We start from the raw sequence: 22533 nt of genomic DNA, 5'->3' as shown, positions 1-22533 counted from the left end.
GGTTTATAGCCATCAACTCCTGCCCTCAGGAAATGGCTGATCTAATAACAGATAGACAGGAAAGCACGATGGGACAAGAGAGGCCCTTGCAGCTAAACAAGAGAGCCTCGGTCAGACTCGTGTCAAAACAGCGATGGCTCGCAGGGGATGCAGGTGCCCGGTTCAGATGCCAGGTGAGGGAGGATTCCAGATCACACGGTGGACTGTGTCATTCCCGCGTGCATTTTCTCCCACACGCGCAGTGGAGGGAAGCGGAAGGAATATTCGAGTGTCCGTGAGCAACCACAAGGACAACCTCTCCTTCATAAATAGGAGAAAGAAACAGGTCATAGTCTGTCTGGATCCTTGCCTAAGCAGAGGGGACCAGGAAGCACCCACCCTGGCTAAAGGCTGCCGCTCGGGGTGCAAATGGCTTTGCAGTGGCCCTTTTCTCTTGCCCTCACAGGTGGCGAAGGCAGTAGAGTGGGCTTCATGTCTACCCCGCCCCTGAACTCTGGTCCCGGAGCTGCCGGTGAGGCCCAGGACAGTGCTGAGAGCCGAACGTCCTGGGAACAGAGAGGCTACCCTTGTCCCAAAGTACTCAAAATGGAACTCGAGTCGTACGTGGATGGGTGGAAAAGAGTCACAGCCCGGTGGGGAAGGTGAAAATATCCCAGGCCACCTTGTCATCGTAACATCTCTGTGTTGGGTTTTCTCTCTAACAGGATGGTGAGCTCTTCAAAGACGTTCCTCTGTCTACCCATTCCCCTGTCCCTCACTCCTGAAAGAGCCTCCGAAAATACCCAGAGATACTTTAGAGCAGTGTCTCTCAGAAAGTCATGGTCCTCCAACGACATCCTCTGACATCGGATACAAATACGGCATCCTGGGACTTGCCCATAACTGTGAGATCACAATCCGTACAAGAAGGTCTGGAAGCTGAATGTTCTAGAAGCTTCACGGATGACACATTTGGACACACGTGCTTGTGAACCTGCTGAGCTAGTGCAGAGGGTCCGCCTGTCTCCATATGGTCAGAGTTAGGTGAAATGGACCCCATCCGAAGGTTCCCGAAAATCGTGAAAGGTTTGTTGTTTCCTTAGAACTTTTATTCAGCGTCAAAAAAGAATCACAGCTGCATAAAGTTAGATTCTGAAGACAGACTGCTTGAGTTTTAAATCTCAGCTCTGCCGCTTACTCCCTGTAAGACCTTGGACAGGTTACTAGCCCCTATATGCCTTGATCTCCCCATCTGTAAAGTAGGTGTAACAATAATCTCTACCCCATAGAATTGTGAGGATTAGATACATTTGTGCGTGTGAAGCACTTAGGATAGTGGCTGGTACATAGGAAGCAGTCATAAATGTAAGCAATTATTATCTGGTCCTATTGAGTTTGTTTTTTTATTTTATTTAAAAAAATTTTTAGTGTTGATTTACTTTTGAGAGAGAGAGAGAGAGGAGAGAGAGCATGAGCAGGGGAGGGGCAGAGAGAGAGGGAGACACAGCATCCAAAGCAGGTTCCAGGCTCTGAGCTGTCAGGACAGAGCCTGACACGGGGCTCAAACTCACGGACTCTAAGATCATGACCTGAGCCGAAGTCAGACGCTCAACCGACTGAGCCACCCAGGTGCCCCTGGTCCCATTGAGTTTATAGAGGAAGAAATGCAAGTTCAGTGTGGGAAGGTATGCACACCGTTCAGGGCTCCGTGAGAACTAGAATCCAGGACCCTGTATTCTCACTGTGGAACACTTTCTGCTTTTCTCCTTTCTTTTCCTTCCCTGTTCTGCAATTAAGAAATTTGATGCTCAGCCACTAAGAATGATCTGAACGTGCTTTTTAAGAGCAGGTCCATGGGGAAAACAAAAAAGTCTAAGTACTATTTGGAGAACTAAATATCATTTGAGTGCCGCTGGGCCATGTTCAGCCGGAGCCCAGGGAAGAAGCCACAGTCAGAGGCTATGAAGACAAAGGACCATAGAACTGAGGTCCCCACAGGAGCAGTGACATGTCTGCAGTCCCAGGCTGGGATTTCAAACACACCCGACTCCTTGTCCAGTGCTCTGGCCCCTCTCGACCCCGACCGCGGGACGGATGTCTCGTGCGGGAAGGAGCTGCCCATCTGACTCCCTGCATTGGACACTTTTGCCGACTCCAAGGTGCTCAGATCTGCTGGCCCAGCTTCCTGCGACCCCTCTGCCGACTGACAGTATCCATCGGCTCGCTGTTCCATGCTTTTGTGAGCCAGGCGTGGAATAAACCGAGTCGGAGGGATAGGACTTTGATGGGGAGGACTTTCTCAGATTCCTCTAAATCACATAGGGCAAAGCATTTAAGATGATGCGGTCCTTGGCCTTTCTACGACTTCCTCCAAGCATGGGGAGCACAGACAGGTACCTCCTTATCACTTGTAACAAGCGGCAGTGATCGTAGCTGTCTCCTGGCCACCCGTCCTGTATAGATCTCCGGCGACAGTCTGGGCTGCAACCTAAGGATTCCCATCAGGCACTTCTTCTCCTCAAATATAATTCTTTTCAGCCCATAACAGTCCGCCCTCCTCAGCACACTTCCTACTCACACTCCCTCTCACCCCAGGTGCGACTCGGGGTCCACGTTTCTGGTTGGGATGCAGAGAAGAGAGGGTTGGCTTGAGCCGGCAGGAGAGCCAGGGCCTGGTGCCTGGAAACGACTCAGCATCTTGCCCTTGTTACTAATAATCCTCCCCAAATCACCGAATGGTTTCTAGGCATTAAAGTTATCGTTTGCCATAAACCCCTTGTCTGTTTTCTGGAGAGTTTAATATATTGCAGGAAGTTTCACCCATAAAAGGTGACGGCTGTGCTCCTGCGAGCGGGCTGGGCGTCTGTAACTTATGACCTTCATAAATGTGAGTGGGTCTCGCGAGCGGGCCCATCAGTCTTTGGAGTAATTCTGCTTCGTAGTAAAATATTTTACTGTGCGTGCTCCCGTCAGCATTTGCCTCCGTGGTGAGGAGATGTCCCATTCTCGCTGCCTCTTCCTCCTTCCTCTGGCTCCATTTTCCATGATCCCACTTCCAGACGTCAATTTGAGACCCAGAGAATCATCTTGGCTTCTTCAGGGCCACAGCTCAGCTCAGTGCGAGGGGTTGCTGTCCTGGGAAAGCAGCTGCATCGATAGAACATTATTTATCACGCTGATGCTGGGCGTGCTTTTTTTTCCTTACAGAACTGCAGGAAATCTACCAAGAAAAGGCATCACCCGAACCAGGGAGAGTCCTTCACTCTCAAACGAGACTGTGCACATGAAGTGCTTTGCAGGTTGCAGAGTCATCTAGAAGTCTGTGAATTTCTCGTTGCCCTGATGGAATATAGGAGTTAGCATTCCACATCATAGTCGTAGACACCTAGATAGGCTTTATCGGATTCACTGCCTGCATCTAACGCTGGCTCAGAAAGGCACCAAACACCCTCCAGGCATCATGGAGCAGTGGGGAGGACGGTCCTCTTGGGGAATTCAAGTCTCCCCTCCATCCTGCAAATTACTCATCTTCTCTGTGCCTCAGTTTCCAAAGGTGTAAAATTTCTATAACATCTCCACTGCGATGTTGTTGAAAAGAGCAAACTAAATATTCCTATAAACAGCAAAAAACTCCAGAATGGCCAAGAGATAATGGTATTATGGTAAGAAACAATGGAGGGGTGTAGACTTAAAGGAAATGAAGCTGAGTGGGAAATGAGCCAGTTAATGAAAAGGATTTAAGAGAGAAAGACGTCGCTAAATATAGTAAATGGAACACGTGGCCCCTGTGATCAGGTGTCATAGTACTGCAGGGCGGTGGGTACTGGGAACTGAGAGCCAGCACGACCGGCTTGCTGGGGACGGCAGGAGTGGCCCATCTGCCCGGCAACATGCTGCTCCCAGATATTGTCCATAGCATGGCCTCCAGGCAATTCAATTCAATTTCAATTCAAAAAATAGTTATTGAATGCCCAGTACACCACCACTTCTGTGGGTTTTTGAGTTATGTCAGTGAACAACACAAAGATCCCTACCCTTGAGGAGCTTATCATATGGAGGGGGACGTTATCTGTTCCCTGTGCCCACTGGATGAACAGTTATCAAACACAAAATGGAGCTAGAGGGACAGATGCAGTCCTTTGGTTCCCCTTGTCCCCCAAGCAGACACTCAGGGAGGTTTGTAAAAACTGCATCTGTGGGTCATTGAACAGAGAGAGTTCATCAGACTCCAAGGGGCCCTGCAAGTTCATCCTTCCTCTTTCCCTCCCTCGTCTCTCTCAGTATGTGCATCATCTCTGGATGGTAGGTCACGTTGTGTTCTAAAATAGACCAGTAGGAGAAGCTCACTCCATTGGTGGCTAGTATGGCTGTGTTTAGAGTTCATCTTCAACCTGCTTCTGAGGCATGTTTCATGAGTTCACAGGATCACTTGGAGCAGGGAGATAGAGTCGGGAGCAGAAAGGAGTGGGGGAAAACTTGATAAATGTTGGGGTGCAGAAATGTTGGGGTTTCCCTGGGAGAGATCACTGATAAATGGCATGTTAAAGACTGTCCTGCAGCCTCGTCATGATTCAGCAGCTGTCACTTACCTCTCTTTGAGAAGCCATGTTACTGAGAAGACAAACATATATTCTGTAATTCTCAATCTGTCTGAGCAATTACTTACATTGGTCAGCTATTGCTGTGTAACAACCACAGGATCTCAGGGACGTGCAGCAATAAGCATTTATGTTGCTCACATCTCCTCAGGCTGTCCGGAGGTTGGCCGATACAGGCTGGGCTCAGTTGCTCTGGTCTTTAGAAACAGGTTTGACAGTGAATTTTAAATTCAGTTGCATTTGGGGATGGGCTGGAGTTGCTCTTTTTGGACTGTTTTAGAACATAATATGACCTGTGATACACACTGGGAGTGGGGTAGAAAAGGAGGAATAAATGAAGGATGGAAAGAAAGGAGGATGGATAGAAGGGAGGGAGGGAGGGAGGGAAGAAGGAAGGAAGGAAGGAAGGAAGGAAGGAAGGAAGGAAGGAAGGAAAAGACAGACAGAAAGAGAGAAAAATAGAGAAGGAAGGAAGGAAGGAAGGAAAAGACAGAAAGAGAGAAAGGGAAGGAAGGAAGGAAGGAAGGAAGGAAGGAAGGAAAAGACAGACAGAAAGAGAGAAAGATAGAGAAGGAAGGAAGGAAGGAAGGAAGGAAGGAAGGAAAAGACAGACAGAAAGAGAGAAAGGTAAGGAAGGAAAGAAGGAAGGAAGAAAGGAAGGAAGGAAGAAGGAAGGAAGGAAAAGACAGACAGAAAGAGAGAAAGGTAAGGAAGGAAAGAAGGAAGGAAGGAAGGAAAGAAAAAACAGAAAAAGAGAAAGAAAGAAAAATAGAGAAGGAAGGAAAGAAGGAAGGAAGGAAGGAAGGGAGAAAGGAAGTTAGTTACTTCTGAGAACAACTGAACCAATGTGTTTTAATGAGCTTTCCAGGTGATTCTGATGCTAAAGTTCAAGAACCATTGCTCTAATTTGCAGATTAGATCTCTCATCCTTCTTGGACCATCAGCTACATAGGACAATGGCAGAGGCACAAGAGGGAGGGCAGAAATGTGCAACCTCTCTTAAGGCTTAGGTGAGGAATTGGCCGCTGATAGAGTATATGTCCACATTCCATTGCCAAAGTGAGACTTATGACCAAGGTCATGGATCCAGGGAAGGGTGAAGAATTGGGGTCAGGAATCCAGTCTACTAAAGAACTCAGCAAAAACAACATTGGTGTAGCACTTTATTGTCTATAATGTTCTTTCACCTCATAACAATACTCAGAGGTAGGAGGTGTCTCCATTTGACTCCTTCATCGGAAAGAAAGTCTTTAGATGTTGAGGTCAAAGTCACATAATTAATAAAACCTAGGTCTCTCATCTCCAAGTTTGAAGCTATTTCCACTGCATCAAACTTCTAGACCATCAGTTCATAAAAGCAGGCTCTGGATCTCTTTTGTGATCAAAAACCTCTCCAATGCACAGGGTGGTAAAAACTTTACAGTCCTTATGGACCCAGGCAGGGTGAGTAACAAAAACATAAGAATGCATTTTCACCCATACTAGACAGCTAGCTCTATTCATCAGGCTTCAAAGTCCAAGTCTCTTTTGCTTCTAGTGCTTGCCCATCGCTTGAGTTCCAAACTAGCCTTCCCTTCCATACCCTATGTCCTCAAAATTTTGTGCAAGCTAATTTTTCTATAGGCAAATTACTTTGACAAACTTCCAAGGGACTATGATCTTTCTGGAATGTCAGAAGATAGGGTGGAGTGGGCTGGCCAAGAGCACAGAAAGAAAACAGCCAACAAGCAGCGTTTTCTTGTACAGATGAAGATTCATTCCGTGGAAGAAAGCAAGCCCACGAATAAAACATGGTGGAGATGACGTGATGTTTCTTGGTGCCATTGCTATAGAATTCATAGCCTGTCAGATATGTTGTCAGCCAAAGTCAAAGGGAAATTTTAGTGAGAGTCTTTGATGACTTAAAAAGTCTAATTAAGAAATGTTTTTGATCAGACCGATTTTTATTAGAAGCATTTCAACAGATTAAACCTGGAAAAAAAATGTCTTAGACAACTCTTATGAGAAGGTTGGCTCAACAAAAAAGACTCTTATTGTTTCTACCTTTATTTGTAAGGCAAGCATCTTCGTCCCTCTCTCCTTTCCTGCCCAGCTCCCAGTTACCCCCCCTCCCCTGACTACCTGACAATTTAAGACACCTGAGGAGCAATAGGAGAAAAATATGACTGTGCCTTCAAGTGTGATCTATAGGGAGTCCTGGCTGCACACCTTAATTATTGCTAACAAAGTAACATTTTAATAGCTTTAGGTTGAAATTGATGAGCCCTCCTGTTCACTGGAAGTCTTGCAAAGACATGACATGACATCTTGTAGGAAAAAAAAAAGGAAGGACACTGTGGTGTTAAAGAACTGATTCTATGTGCAATGGTCAGTTAAAAAAAAGTGTACGTCCTTGGTCAGCAACTTTTCCCAAAGAACTCAGAGTCCATTAGAGCCCATATGCTCACCTAATTTATTTCCATCTTTCTATAAATAGGATGCAAATATTATTCTCTCCTTTTACAGAAGAATAAGCTGAAGAGAGGCACCATGGAGAGACAGCACACAGTCTTCTAGCAAGGGAAAGGTGAGCTGTTAAACAGGGGATTCTAAATTCCTTAAGGCCAGTGACTTCTCTACCTATTTCTATTATGGTGCTGGTTGTAAATGGTGGGTGTGGGTGACATACTAGATGGTTGAGGGGACTCCAAAGAAATAAGAGAAGGGGACTTAGCCTCTAGCCCCACGATAGATCTGCTAAAGTTTCAATGTTCAGTGAGAATGACTATCTTGGGCACTTAATAGCTCTTCAACCCATCATAAGCCTTTGAAGCACGCTCCTTTTTAATAATTCCAATTAATATACACAGTGGCTACGATTCCTCAGACCACTCACCTAGTCCATGGCATCTATAACCTCCCCTGGCATCCATGGTGCTGTTTAATCTTGTCATTGGTCCATGGGAGGCATGCCATAGCCTCCCCAGAACCCAACCACAAGGCCTCTTCAGGTCTGCTGACTCTCTTTATGCTACTTCAAAGATTCTCTCAAGAAGCATCTAAGACAACATCAATTATTGCTCCAAACTACTATGGGATCACAGGAAAATTGATAGGTGATTGCAGAGTCCTCTCTTCTTCTTCTTCTTCTTCTTCTTCTTCTTCTTCTTCTTCCTCTACTATGGCAGTTGGGTACTTCAAGAAAGCTTTTAAGGGGTGTGACTTCACATCCTGAGGAGAAAGAGTAGGGGTGAATGGGATGCAGAGATGCTTCCTAGGGACCTAGAGTAATGTCTAATTCTGTCCTCCTCTCTGGCTCCCCGTTCTCTTCCCAAGGACATTAGGTGTCCTCTATGAGGGCAAGTAGGCTCCATATATCTTTTAAATCAATTGATAGACATAATTTTTATTCCCTATAGCTTTAAGGATCTTACTTTAATTCCTGAAAATCCAGTTGCCCAGAATTCAACATCCTCAATCTTCCCCCCACCCCCAAATAATGAATTTGAAAGGTATGTCTTCATTTGTTCAGGCTTCTATAACAAACTACTACAGTGTAGGAAGCTTATAAACAACAAAAATTTATTTCTCACTCTTCTGGAAGCTAGGAATTCTAAGACCAACATGCTGGCGAATCGGTGTCTGGTGAGAGCTTACTTCCTTGTTCACAGACCGTGTCCTTGTATGGCAGGAGGGGTGAAGGAGCTCTCCAGGGTCTCTCTTAGAAGGGACTAATCCCACTCATGAGGTCTCCGCCCTCAAAATCTAGTCACCTCCTGAAGGCCCCACTACTTTCACCACATTGGGAGTTAGGATTTCAAGCTAGGAATTTTGAGGACACTCGGTCCATCACACAGTATCTATTTAAGAGAACCAAAGCCTAATTTGAACTTTTCTCCCTTTTTCCTTGCCCTTTTGCATCCTGGGTGGGGAGTAAAGAATACTTCACTGCTGTCTGAGTCGGGGAGGGAGGAAGGTGGGAGAACTACATACCAAGGAAGGTGGTAGGGCGGTACATCAAACTATTCTCCCACATCATTGCAAATTTGTTCCCATCACTAAAGGAAAGGCAGGACAAATCCAGAGAGAGGAGAAATAGGGGTGCTCTCTTTCTCAAGAGTTAACCACCCTGTAAGAGGGGAAAAAAATGGGTGTGATGAGAAAGGAGAGCAGCAGGAGGGAAAGAAGAGAAAGTAAAGAGCTATTAAAACATGCTGGGTCTTTTAGCAGGTATTGTTTTGTCATATAGGCTTACAGTCATAAACATAATTCAATAATAAATAGCTTCCTGGTGAATAATATTGAGCTAAGGCTTATTTAGGGAGCCCCAATACACCTCAGTCAAATTCATATCATATCACATTACATGTCACACTCAGTATGTATAAATAACAGTGTGTAAATGCTGAAAGCATTATGTGATAGCAGATGGGGGGAGGTCCTGGAATTGGTTGCAAGGAGTGAGGGTGGGGGGCAGAGAGATTAAAGAAATGTAGTCCAGCCTATTAACATAAGGGCAGTAGAGAACGTAGGCATACCTAACGTCTTTTGCAGAAATAGATCTGAAACTGTTAGATGTTTGGCAGAGCAAAGTGATGAAGTCTCGAAGACAAATAACCTTGAAAGTGTGCTAGGTATTTTGGATGCAATTAAGGATGATAGCTTTTGGCCAGGACTGGAGATGACCTTTCTCGGATCCTTAGTCTGGGCTATGACACTGGGGTGGCTCTGTATATAAGATTTCTTCATCTTCTGCAGAGAAAAAAATATATTCAAAAAATGTTTATTTTTGAGAGAGAGAGTGAGCATGAGCAGGGGAGGAGCAGAGAGAGAGGGAGACAAAAGATCCCAGGTGGGCTCTGTGCTGATAGCAGAGAGACTGATGCAGGGCTCGAACTCAGGAACTGTGAGATCATGACCTGAGCTGAAGTTGGACTCTTAACCAACTGAGCCACCCAGGCACCCCGAGAAAAAATTACTCTTAAAGAATCTCTGGAACTTCCAAGGAAGAAATCTATGGGTATCAAGATTCAAACCACTCTAAAGAATCAATGCACACAGGATAGGAGCTTCTAATATGCACACGTAAAATAAATGAGTGTAGTTTTATTTTCTTTTTTAATTTTAGAACTCTTTTTTATCTAGCTACACAAACAAAAAAGTACACGAATCATACATATGAAGACCAGTAAATAATCACAATGAACAATTGGATTATTTAAAGACAATTACCCACATCAAAACAACAGAACATTTCCAGGACCTCAAAGTCAATCATCTTGCCCCTTCTGAATCGCTATCTCCTACTCTTCTCCCAAAGGTTAATCCTGTTCTGACTCCTAACTCTACAGACTAGTTTTTACTGTTCCAGGACGTTATATTAATAAACTCTTATGACATATAGTATTTTGTATTTCTTCCAACATTATGCTGCCTGCCGTTTGTTCATTCTCTTTGCTGTAGAGTATTCCAGTATAGTAATAGACAATAATTTATCCATGCATTCTGCTATTCATGGACATTTAGGTGTTGCTCTAATTTTTAGCTATCACAAAGAATACTGCTGTCAACATTCTTGTACATAACTTTTTGTGCACACACATACATTTGGGGGAAGAGTATACACCTAGCATTGGGGTATGCAGATGCAGAACTTAAATAGACTCAACCAAACTGTTCTCTAAGCGCTTGTACCAATTGATACTCCCAATAAAAATGTGTAAAAGTTCTGACAGCCCCACATCTTCTGTGCTAGGTTCAGTTTTGAAAACATTTGGCACCAACTTGCCATACATTTTCATTCAATAATACGTTGTTTTATTTTTGTTATATTAAATATAACTTATTGTCAAATTGGTTTCCATACAACACCCAGTGCTCGTCCCCACAGGTGCCCTCCTCAATGCCCATCACCCACTCTCCCCTCTCCCCCAACCCCCATCAACCCTCAGTTTGTTCTCAGTATTGAAGAGTCTCTTATGGTTTGCCTCCTTCCACCTCTGTAACTTTTCTCCCCTCCCCCTCCCCCCTGGTCTTCTGTTAAGTTTCTCAGGATCCACATATGAGTGAAAACATATGGTGTCTGTCTTTTTCTGCCTGACTTACTTCACTTAGCATAACACTCTCCAGTTCCAACCACGTTGCTACAAATGGCCAGATTTCATTCTTTCTCATTGCCAAGTAGTATTCCATTGTATACATAAACCACAACTTCTTTATCCATTCGTCGGTTGATGGACATTTAGGCCCTTTCCAGAATTTGGCTTTTGTTGAAAGTGCTACTATAAACATTGGGGTACACGTGCCCCTATGCATCAGCACTCCTGTATCCCTGGGGTAAATTCCTAACAGTGCTACTGCTGGGTCATAGGGTAGGTCTATTTTTAATTTTTTGAGGAAGCTCCACACCGTTTTCCAGAACGGCTGCACCAGTTTGCAGTCCCACCAACAGGGCAAGAGGGTTCCCGTTTCTTCACCTCCTCGCCAGCGTCTACAGTCTTCTGATTTGTTCATTTTAGCCAGATGAGTGTAGTTTTAAAAGGAACCAATCTTACTTACAATTAAAAACTGTAGATTTTGCTGTAGCCTGGGTTCCCCAGAAAGCAGAGCATCAGTCAAAAGCCTAAGTGTTACCACGTTATTAAAAGTGCAGTCCCCCAGAAGCAAAAGGGAGGGAAAATGGGGCAGGACAGGGCAGGAGGAGGAGGCGATTCGAGGGGTGTCCAAGCTCTCGGTGTCAGGGGCAACTGACCAACTGACTGCTGGGTCTCCCGGAACCATCTCCGGAGGCACCACGTGAGTAGTTGCTTCTTAGGATACTCCATCTCGGTGGAAGAAGGGAGAAGGGTCCACCTGCTGGCTCCCTTCTCCCGTTAGACACAGGGCCATCTCACTGGGGACTGAACCTGGTGCTTCTTGGTGGCTTATGTTTCAGCAACAACAAAGAAGTCCCGAGGCAGGAAGTGAAAGGAAGCAGCACAGAGGGCTCCGGGCATGAACAAACCTGCTTCAACTTGTAAAGCATGAAACCAGGGCGGCCATTGCCACAGCCAAGAGTACCAGGGATCGGGGAGGCTGAAAGGATCTCATGGGCGCTTAAAAGTAATTGTTTGTCTCAGTCTGTTCAGGCTTCTGTAAAAAAAAAATATATAGGGGCGCCTGGGTGGCGCAGTCGGTTGAGCGTCCGACTTCAGCCAGGTCACGATCTCACGGTCCGTGAGTTCGAGCCCCGCGTCGGGCTCTGGGCTGATGGCTCAGAGCCTGGAGCCTGTTTCCGATTCTGTGTCTCCCTCTCTCTCTGCCCCTCCCCCGTTCATGCTCTGTCTCTCTCTGTCCCAAAAATAAATAAAGAACGTTGAAAAAAAAATTAAAAAAAAAAAAATATATATATATACCATATACCAGGAGGCCGAAACAGTCAATATTTATTTCTCACAGTTTTGGGGGCTGAAAGTCCAAGACCAAGGTGCTGGCAGATTCAGTGTCTACGACAAGCCTGCTTCCTGGTATATAGATGGCTGTCTTCTCACTGTGACCTCACGCGGCAGAAAGGGCAAGAGAGGTGTCTGAGGCCTCTTTTATGAGGACATCGATCCACCCTCATGACCTCACGACCTCCCCAAGGCCTCACTCCCTAGTACCGTCACCTTGGGAATTAAGCTTCAACCTATGACCTTTGAGGCACAAACATTCAGCCTGTAACACTGTGACTGTCTCTTAAGATCGAGCTTTACATTTTTCTCAGGTAAGAGAAAGGGCTTGTCAGGAGTGTGGAAAAAACAGGAAGTATTACCCAGGAATTCTTAATAGTAACTAAAGAAAAAACAGGAAGTATTACCCAGGAATTCTTAATAGTAACTAAAGAAGTGTGTGGATCAAATGTGTGTCACTCTCCGGATGGGTGGGCGTAAGAGGGTCTCGAGGAGACCCATTTGGACAGTGATCTTGTTGAGCAGTAAATGATATCCTGATAATTCACAATAACAGCTGATATTTATAGAGAGCCAGCATTGTTTTAAGAGTTCTGCTTTGTAATGAGCTTTATTGTTCATTGTTTTTAATGTTTGTTTATTTTTGAGAGGCAGAGAGAGACAGAACGTGAGCAGGGGAGGGGCAGAGAGAGAAGGAGACACAGAGTCCGGAGCAGGCTCCAGGCTCTGAGCTGTCAGCACAGACCCCGACCAGGGGCTTGGACTCACGAACTGTAAGATCATGACCGGAGCCGAAGTCCGAGGCTTACCTGACTTGAGCCACCCAGGCATCCCTGAGAGTTCTGCTTTGAACCCTTGCATTAATACTACTATATGTCAACAGAGACGCAGAAACCAAATATCTTGTCCAAAGGCACACAGCAGCTAAGTGATAGAGTTCAGATTTGAATTCATGTGCTCTGACCCCAGAGCCCGTGTGTTTATCCATTATAGAAAGTTTTGACACTCGGCTAGAAGAGAAAATTGCAATTATTTCTCTTTTCCAGAATTCATGTCTGCTTCTGAGAAGTCCTGAGGTTTTCTTGAAATGTAATTAAGATTATGCATGTTTCACAAATAATGCTTAAACACCATAACCTCCGGAAAACCATGCCAGTGCACAAGTTGTGATAAGGGAAAATACAACCCAACTTAAACCTGGTAACAAGACCAATGCTGGGGATTAACCATATGGCCTACAGCACCACTCCAGAAAGCATCCCAGTGATTAAAGGGCATCTCGGGTGAGTGAGGAAACAGTTTCTTTCTCCCTAGGCCTGAGTGGCTTCACACAGTGAAAGCATAGCAGTGGTGGGGTTGGACTGAGGATGTTTCCAGAGGCTGAACAAAGTGCAGAAAGCCACACTCTGAGCCGGGGAAAATCTCAATTCCCAGCCCAGAGAACTTCCAACAGCAGATCTTGTTGCCTGCCTTGAATGTGTTTTTTTTTTCATGCTCCACAGATGTCCTTTCTCATAAATTCAGAAGTATCTGCACGTCCCAAGGTGAGCTGGTATCTTCTTTTTATTGCCGGCAGTTTGCAGCAAGGATCTGACATTAAAAAAATATGGCGCTCCCTTTTGAGAGTGTGACCCTCTTTCTCAACTCTTTCCGCATCTTCTTCCAGTTCCCTCCGCTCTTTTCACCTTTGTGCTTCTGGTCAGCATGCATGGGGGCTCTAGAGACCCTTCCAGATACTTTGACTTCTTGCTCGATTGCAAAAGGATGAATTTCCTCTGCAGATCGCCCCATAGGGACACTGCATAGGTCTAAGACTGAAAGAGCCTCTAGAGAACTTATTTTAGCTGTTTGCCAACTAACCCCTTTTGCCTGCTTCCTGGGAGAAACAACGCACATCGTCTCTACAGGAGGAAGCAGGAGAGATATTGGATATCTCAAAGGAAGTAGCTCAAAGGAAATTTATGATGCTGATGGGAAATTTAAGCCCCTTAACACAACTGCTGGGTTGTGAACAAGGGAGCAAATTTTTATCACCTCATGCCTGTGGCTTCCCTCAGCCCCTTCCTGAGGGACAATGGCCATGGATCCAGTGGCCTCTCCGCCTCTCCCTGCTTAATGGCACTTGCTGTGGAGAATTTTGATAGATCACCAGTTCTGCTAACTTGAGCAGACTCGTGTGCTTTTAGATATATTCTTGTGGATATGCAGAAATGTACCATGTGGCTTGCAGGGGGTTTAGTTCTATACCTGCCCTCCATTTTCCCATTCTTCTTTCCAAGGGAACCCTTATATCTTTGGGTCTAGCAATGTCCCAGGTAAAAAAGACATTTTTAGTACACTATACCAGCAAAGAGTGGCCAGTTGACTGTATTCTGGTGATAGAGATGTAAATGGAATAGTTCAGAGGAACTTCTGAGAAAGCACCATACAACTGAGGGGGAGCCTGGAGCTCCTTTCTGCCCTTCTGTCTTTCTTCTTTTAGGTCTGAAACTTGAACATGAAGGCTGGAGCTTCAGCCGCCAAATTGAACTATGAGGCAATGTCGAGGGAGGGATTTTGAGCCAAATGTAGCAAAGAAGACAGATGAAGGATTTTAGTTTCCTGATAACTGAAGACCTGCCGTATGAGCCCTGAACTTCCTGCCTCTAAATTTACTTTATCCAAAACAGAAATAGGTTCTATCTTATTTTAGCTAGGGTTGTTTTGTTGGTCTATTCTGCATAGCAATACCCAACCCTAACGATTCACTACCTCTGTGATGAGAATGTGTCAATAATGCTTTCTCCTAACTGGTGGATTCAAGTTTCTGCTGCTGTATTTGTTAATGTTCCTTAGGTGACAAGTAACAATGACCACGAGAGCTAGCTTATGCAGGAAAGGGGAATCTATTATGTCTCACAGAACCCAGGGCCATGGAGCCTCTGGAAAAAGCTGACTCCAAGAACCAGACAGCCATCTGGAATTGCACTCTGTCCCTTGTCCCTGTTCTCTTCCATGTATCTGCTTCTTCCTTCTGTCTTTCTGCAGGCCACTCCTCTCTGCTTCTTTGTACCCACTCCCGACTCCTGACTTTATGGCCCCCAAATTGAGACAGATTCTCTCAGGTCCCGGTTTCCTGGGGGTAGAATTGTCATTATCCCAGAAGAAAAGAGGTTCCTTGAAAGTTAAAGAAACACTCCCAAAGCATTCACTACTCCTACACCAAATGGAAACCCGGTATAAATAAAAAAACAACCTGATATGGAAAATAACAGCAATAAAAACCCCCCAACATGTTAATGCCTGATTCTTCAGGCTAGAAAAGTTTTTGTCCAAACATTTAAGAAAAAAAAAAAAATAGCACCACTCTTGCACAAACACATCCAGGAAACAGAATGAGGGAACATTTCCCAATCCTTTTGGATACCAGCATAACCTAATTCTCAACTTTGACAGTGACTCTTCAAGGAAGAAAAATCAATAGCCCAATATAGTTCTCATAAATATAGATTCAAAATTCATTTAGAAAATATTAACAAATAGAATACAGTGAAATATAAAAGGGGGGGTTAACAGCGCCAAGTAGGATTGTTTTAGACACGGAAAGGCAGTTTAACACTACAAAATTAATTAGTGCAATGGACAACATTAATAGAAAAAGGGAGAAAATGCTATCATATCATGGGAGAAAACGTTATCTTGATAGATGCAGAGAAATCATTTGGCAAAATTCAATACTCATTCACGAAAAACTCACAGCAAAAAAAAGAACTGAATGGAACTTCTTTAATGTGATAATCTACAAAAAACCCTGTAGCAAATATCATGCCAATAATAACAATATTGAAAACTTAACCCCTGAGTTGGGAAACGAAGCAAAAATTCTGGCTCGCCTCGCTTTTATTCAACATTCCGATGGAGACAGTAGCCATAGTAATAAGTCCAGGAAAAGAAATAAAAAGCATCCATATGAAAAGAAAGAAATAAAACTCTCATTTTTCATAGATGACATGATCGTTCATCTAGAAAATCCAAAATAGTCAACAAGTTACTAGAAGTATAAACGAATTCAGCCAAGTTGCAAATATAAGGCCAACATAAAAGAATTAGTCGTATGCTGGCAACAAAAAATATGAAAGAAAAAATTATAAAATATAACATCAAAATGTATCAAATGCTTATAAATAAATCTAGGGAAAGGTATACAAGACCACTCCACTGAAAAATACAAACTATTACTAGAGAAATGAATTAAATGGATGGGTTTACCCCATTCAGAGATTGGAGAATGCAGTGTGTCAATTTTCCCAAATTAATCTATAGATTTAATGAAGTTGCACTCAAAATCCCAGCAGCCTTTTTTTTTTTAACGAAATTGGAAAAGCTGAACATATGCAGTCCCAAAGACCAGAGAATTCTACTCCAGAGTGTATACCAACAGAAATCAGTACATTTGTTCATCGAATGTCAGAGAATAGAATGTTCGCAGCAGTACCTTGAATATTCCAGCCTGGACACTACCTGGATGTCCGTTGATAATAGAACGAGAAATATATTGTTTGTTCACACAAAGGAATGTTAATTAGCAATGGAAGGAAATAATTCATAAATATATATAAAATATTGATGAATCTCACAAATCTCACATAAAGAGCAAGAAAGGCTAGACCAAAAAAGGAGGAAGATACACAGCTTTAGGCGAGTTATATAAAGTATAACGGAAATATCACTTCTACTGTCAGAATCCAGGAGAGTGGTCACACTTGTGATGAGGTGGTAACTGAAAGGAAACAGAGGAAGGTTTTCTGGGGGTGTTAGGAATGTCCTGTTCGTCTCTCTGAGTGCCACTTTTGTGGTATATTTAGTTTATAAAATTTTTTTTCAACGTTTTTTACTTATTTTTGGGACAGAGAGAGATAGAGCATGAACGGGGGAGGGGCAGAGAGAGAGGGAGACAAGAATCGGAAACAGGCTCCAGGCTCCGAGCCATCAGCCCAGAGCCTGACGCGGGGCTCGAACTCACGGACCGCGAGATCGTGACCTGGCTGAAGTCGGACGCTTAACCGACTGCGCCACCCAGGCGCCCCTGTGGTATATTTAGTTTATAAAAATTCACTAGTTCTGTCTCATGTACACTTCTCTATTTTTATTGTCCTACTTCAGAGAAGATTTAAAAAAACGATAAAATAAAAGCTAAACCAATACATACCTTTCATATGCTAACTACTGCTTCTCCTCAACTAGACTCTGTTTCTCCTTCTTTATTAACTTCTACTTTTTTTCATATTAAGCGTTAATTGTTTAAGCCACCACAAGTCATTTTTTAAAAAATCATGAACACATAAAAGTGTAAGAATATATTTTATTATTTGCAAAAAATATTTGCTACTGACATTCTATTTATTGCACTTAATTCAGTCTACCAAAAAAAAACCAAAAAACAAAAAAAAAACAGGTGTGGTGTTTTAACAGGTGTGGTCTCTCTATATAAAGTGCCATGAAAATTGGGAAGTTGGTAAGGTTGTTTCCACTGGCTGTCCCTGTTCACCCCCACATCTCTGCCCTCAGCAGACTTTTGATCCTAAGGTCAGGGTGCCATGGCATTAACTCAGCCTTCCCTCTTCCCCAACCCCTCAGCCCAGACACACACATTTGTCCTTATCCATTCTCTCAGAGCCCTGCTCTGGGATAGAACTAACCTAACCAACTTTTTAAAAAATGTTTATTTATTTATTTTTGAGAGAGAGAGAGAGAGCACAAGTGGGAGAGGGGCAGAGAGAGAGAGGGAAACACAGAATCTGAAACAGCCCCCAGGCTCTGAGCTGTCAGTGCAGGGCCCGACTCCGGGCTTGAACTCACGAGTTGTGAGCTCGTGACCTGAGCCAAGGTCGGACACTGAACCGACAAAGTCACCCAGGCTCCCCACCTAACCAACTAATTAGAGCGTGAGAGCCAAGAACTGATAATGACTGGGTGTTTTATTTGTCTCAGAAGATGATTTTACTTTAATTTTGAACTTTTCCATCTAAAACTAGAAAAACGACAGATGGGAGAATGGTGAGCCCTTGGCTGGCCACTGGGGGATAGATTTTGGGAAGGCAGTTAGTCATGCCTACCATTCTTCAAAGCACAAGACCCAGGCAGCTAACTGCACATAAGCTTGTCCTGACCATTTTGTGACTTCTCTGGGGGTTTTCTTCAGTGAAAAGAAAGGAAGGGAAAGAAAGGAAAGGAAAGGAAAGGGAAGGGAAGGGAAGGGAAGGAAGGAAGGAAGGAAGGGAAGGGAAGGGAAGGGAAGGGAAGGGAAGGGAAGGAAGGGAAGGGAAGGGAAGGGAAGGGAAGGGAAGGAAGGAAAGGGAAGGGAAGGGAAGGGAAGGGAAGGGAAGGGAAGGAAGGAAAGGGAAGGGAAGGGAAGGGAAGGGAAGGGAAGGGAAGGAAGGAAGGAAGGAAAGGGAAGGGAAGGGAAGGGAAGGGAAGGGAAGGGAAGGGAAGGAAGGAAAGGAAGGGAAGGGAAGGAAGGGAAGGGAAGGGAAGGAAGGAAGGGAAGGGAAGGGAAGGGAAGGGAAGGGAAGGGAGGGAAGGGAAGGGAAGGGAAGGGAAGGGAAGGGAAGGGAAGGGAAGGAAGGGGAAGGGAAGGGAAGGGAAGGAAGGGAAGGGAAGGGAAGGGAAGGAAGGGAAGGAAGGAAAGGGAAGGGAAGGGAAGGGAAGGGAAGGGAAGGGAAGGAAGGAAGGAGGGAAGGGAAGGGAAGGGAAGGGAAGGAAGGAAGGAAGGAAGGAGGGAAGGGAAGGGAAGGGAAGGGAAGGGAAGGAAGGAAGGAAAGGGAAGGGAAGGGAAGGGAAGGGAAGGGAAGGGAAGGGAAGGAAGGAAGGAGGGAAGGGAAGGGAAGGGAAGGGAAGGGAAGGGAAGGGAAGGGAAGGAAGGGAAGGGAAGGGAAGGAAGGGAAGGGAAGGGAAGGGAAGGGAAGGGAAGGAAGGAAGGAAGGGAAGGGAAGGGAAGGGAAGGGAAGGGAAGGGAAGGAAGGAAAGGGAAGGGAAGGGAAGGGAAGGGAAGGGAAGGGAAGGGAAGGAAGGGAAGGAAGGGAAGGGAAGGGAAGGGAAGGAAGGGAAGGGAAGGGAAGGGAAGGGAAGGAAGGGAAGGGAAGGGAAGGAAGGGAAGGGAAGGGAAGGGAAGGGAAGGGAAGGAAAGGGAAGGAAAGGGAAGGGAAGGGAAGGGAAGGGAAGGGAAGGGAAGGGAAGGGAAGGGAAGGGAAGGGAAGGGAAGGAAGGGAAGGGAAGGGAAGGAAGGGAAGGGAAGGGAAGGGAAGGAAGGGAAGGGAAGGAAGGAAGGGAAGGGAAGGGAAGGAAGGAAAGGGAAGGGAAGGGAAGGGAAGGGAAGGGAAGGGAGGAAAGGGAAGGGAAGGGAAGGGAAGGGAGGGAAGGGAAGGGAAGGGAAGGAAGGGAAGGGAAGGGAAGGGAAGGAAGGGAAGGGAAGGGAAGGAAGGGAAGGGAAGGGAAGGAAGGGAAGGGAAGGAAGGGAAGGGAAGGGAAGGGAAGGGAAGGGAAGGAAGGAAGGGAAGGAAGGGAAGGGAAGGGAAGGAAGGGAAGGGAAGGGAAGGAAGGAGGAAGGGAAGGGAAGGGAAGGGAAGGGAAGGGAAGGAAGGAAAGGGAAGGGAAGGGAAGGGAAGGGAAGGGAAGGGAAGGGAAGGAAGGGGGAAGGGAAGGGAAGGGAAGGGAAGGGAAGGGAAGGGAAGGAAGGGAAGGGAAGGGAGGGAAGGGAAGGGAAGGGAAGGGAAGGAAGGGAAGGAAGGGAAGGGAAGGGAAGGGAAGGGAAGGGAAGGAAGGAAAGGGAAGGGAAGGGAAGGGAAGGGAAGGGAAGGAAGGAAAGGGAAGGGAAGGGAAGGGAAGGGAAGGAAGGGAAGGGAAGGGAAGGAAGGAAAGGGAAGGGAAGGGAAGGGAAGGGAAGGGAAGGGAAGGAAGGGAAGGGAAGGAAGGAAGGGAAGGGAAGGGAAGGGAAGGGAAGGGAAGGAAGGGAAGGGAAGGGAAGGGAAGGGAAGGGGAAGGGAAGGGAAGGGAAGGAAGGAAGGGAAGGGAAGGGAAGGGAAGGAAGGAAGGGAAGGGAAGGGAAGGGAAGGGAAGGGAAGGGAAGGAAGGGAAGGGAAGGGAAGGGAAGGGAAGGGAAGGGAAGGGAAGGGAAGGAAGGGAAGGGAAGGGAAGGGAAGGGAAGGGAAGGAAGGGAAGGAAGGGAAGGAAGGGAAGGGAAGGGGAAGGGGAAGGGGAAGGGAAGGGGAAGGGGAAGGGAAGGGAAGAGAAGAGAAGAGAAGAGAAGAGGAAAGAAGAAAAGAAGAGAAAAGAAGAGAAAGGAAAAGAAAAGAAGAGAAAAGAAAGGAAAAGAAAGGCTGTCCTATCCCTTTTCTCTTAATGACAATTGTAACTTCTAAGTCACACTCTACTTGCTTCTTCCTTCAAAGCCCCCTCTTGAAATTACCCTGATTTAATAAACTGGGAGATTCTGTTGGGTTTGAGCCTTGAACTTTTGCTCAGAAATTGAAAGAAGGACCTGCGTTTCATCAAGTTCTCCGCCAGAATCCAAATGGCAGCGGGACATATTCTGGGCAGTTCCCGTTTGATGTTTCTGAATAATCAACAAAGCAGACAAACCAGGGTTTCTTTGTTCTTCTCAGAGGCACAGTGCCGAAGAAATGTCTTTTTTTCCCCCTTTGGAAAAAATTTTACTAGTAACCATAGCAATAATAATTCCATCTCCGAGTGAAAATTATTATTGTTATCTTGGTTGGCAGCCCCAGTTTCTTTCCTGTCACAAGTAGACAGAAGGCAGACACCGTCTTGAAGTCTATAAAAGGCTCACCTAAGCAGGATGAAGAGCAGCTGTTTTCTCTCGCAGCCGAGAACAGAACCAGAGAATAATGGCTTAGCCCTAGAATGGGGGGCTCCCGCAGGATGGGAGAAAGTGGTTCCTGGCAGTATGCTGGATAGGTTGTCATGGGAGTTTGCAGAATCATCTTCCTTAGAAGCCTTTAAAAAGAGCTTAGGTGATCTGTACCTAGAGCGGCAGATATATGCCCTTTTAATATCCCCTTAGAGGCCCGGCTGCACCTTTACTGCCCTTCTGATAGCCGGCCCGCTTCACCACTGTCTGCAGCACCCGACCCAGGATGTGGGCTCTGTGAATGGGAACGAATGAGCGAAGTCAGGAGTTCGCATAGAATGACCTAGCAATGATCAAATGCAGTCTACTGGTTTGTGGCTGGTCAAACATCGGCCCCGTGGTTATTTTCCTTCAATCGTCTCATAAAACGAGATTTGGCCAGATGCACACCATTTGGCCAAGGGAGGCTCTTTGAAGAATGACCGAGTCCAGCTCCCTCCTTCTGGATTGTTAACTTTGTCTGCTTGATGCTACACAGGCTTTTGAATAAGAAGGAAATGTTCTCCGAAGTGGGAGTGCGTGCTGTGTTTCAGAAATGACTCAAACATACGTGGAGAAAACAGTTTACAGAACGAACGTGAGCCAGAGTGGAAATCCAGACGTCCCTTCTTCCAGCCCCACCGATTCTCTCCCGTCGAAGGAATGTGCTAACCTTTTGAAAAGTGCTTTCGTTTAAAAAAGTAATGGTCAGAACCCTGCTCAGTCCTTCAGTAACCATATTTTACCTCACAGTTGACATTTATATGCCAGCGACTCATTCGTTACAAATTCTAATTGCGAGCAACAATCCAAAAAAGACAATGCAAAAGGCAAAAAGAGAAAAGGCTCAGAAACCCTTTGAGATCCCATCTAATTAAAAATGCAAATTAAGAAAGAAACCTCAAGTCATAAGTCCTGGTCCAGCTTTTCAAAGGCACCAATTACCAGTGAGTCATTGTGAAAGGGACTGCCTTTAATTTTAAGTCAAATTTCTCAACAATATCCCATTGGCAGGAAATTAAAGCGACTGCCAGCTTAGTGGTACAATTAACCCTTTGACCTTTGTTATCCAAACTTTATTCATTCTTGTTCTGTTTCTCTAAGCAATCACTAATGCAGACAATTTTCCACCGCATTTTTCTGAGGTCCCGAGAACATTTTGTTTTCTAGTGATAAGCAATCTCATCTCTGAACTAACGCACCCCTTTTCATGAAACCGTATCGGGGGACATTCCAGAAAAGAACAAACTCCTTGATAGAATCTCTTTTCTAATAATGCTTCCGAAAGCAAGGTAGGAGAGTATGTTACTGCAGAACAAAGGTCCTCAGACAGGAGATACCGATCACCAAAGGACTCTTGCTCGACCTGAATCTGGCCATATGCTAATATGGATACATGTCATATGTCAGGGTCTTCATTGTTTTGTCTCCAGATACTAATTCCTAATGTATGCATTATACTTTTTATTATCCTAAGAAGTAACACTAGCTACGGAATACATTTTTTTTTAAGTCTAAGAACTGGAAGAGAAATACAAGAGATTATACAGGCCAATCTCTCCAGTCTAGGGCTCACCTGATATGAATTGAGTACCTATATCAGTCAGGAGAGAGAAACTACACAAGAGCTTGAACAAGGAAAATACACTATTAACTGTAACAG

At 45.1% G+C, this 22533-nt stretch overlaps 1 long non-coding RNA gene across 3 annotated transcripts; it reads left to right on the top strand.

The window, feature by feature from the left end:
* The first annotated feature begins 947 nt into the window (after positions 1-947).
* On the top strand, positions 948-14722 carry LOC125155451 (uncharacterized). Of its 3 annotated transcripts, XR_007148224.1 has the most exons (6): positions 948-1065; positions 7083-7143; positions 11491-11657; positions 13033-13269; positions 13489-13530; positions 14469-14722. It is a non-coding gene; the product is annotated as an uncharacterized LOC125155451 (long non-coding RNA). The 3 variants fall into 3 exon arrangements; XR_007148225.1 differs by lacking the exon at positions 13033-13269; XR_007148226.1 differs by lacking the exons at positions 11491-11657; positions 13033-13269.
* The last annotated feature ends 7811 nt before the right edge of the window (positions 14723-22533 follow it).

This window comes from Prionailurus viverrinus, chromosome F1 (assembly GCF_022837055.1).
Source record: "Prionailurus viverrinus isolate Anna chromosome F1, UM_Priviv_1.0, whole genome shotgun sequence".
In the NCBI taxonomy this organism is placed as follows: Eukaryota; Metazoa; Chordata; class Mammalia; order Carnivora; family Felidae; genus Prionailurus; species Prionailurus viverrinus.
Note: the sequence above shows the minus strand (reverse complement) of the source record. Positions and strands in the feature narration are given on the sequence as shown.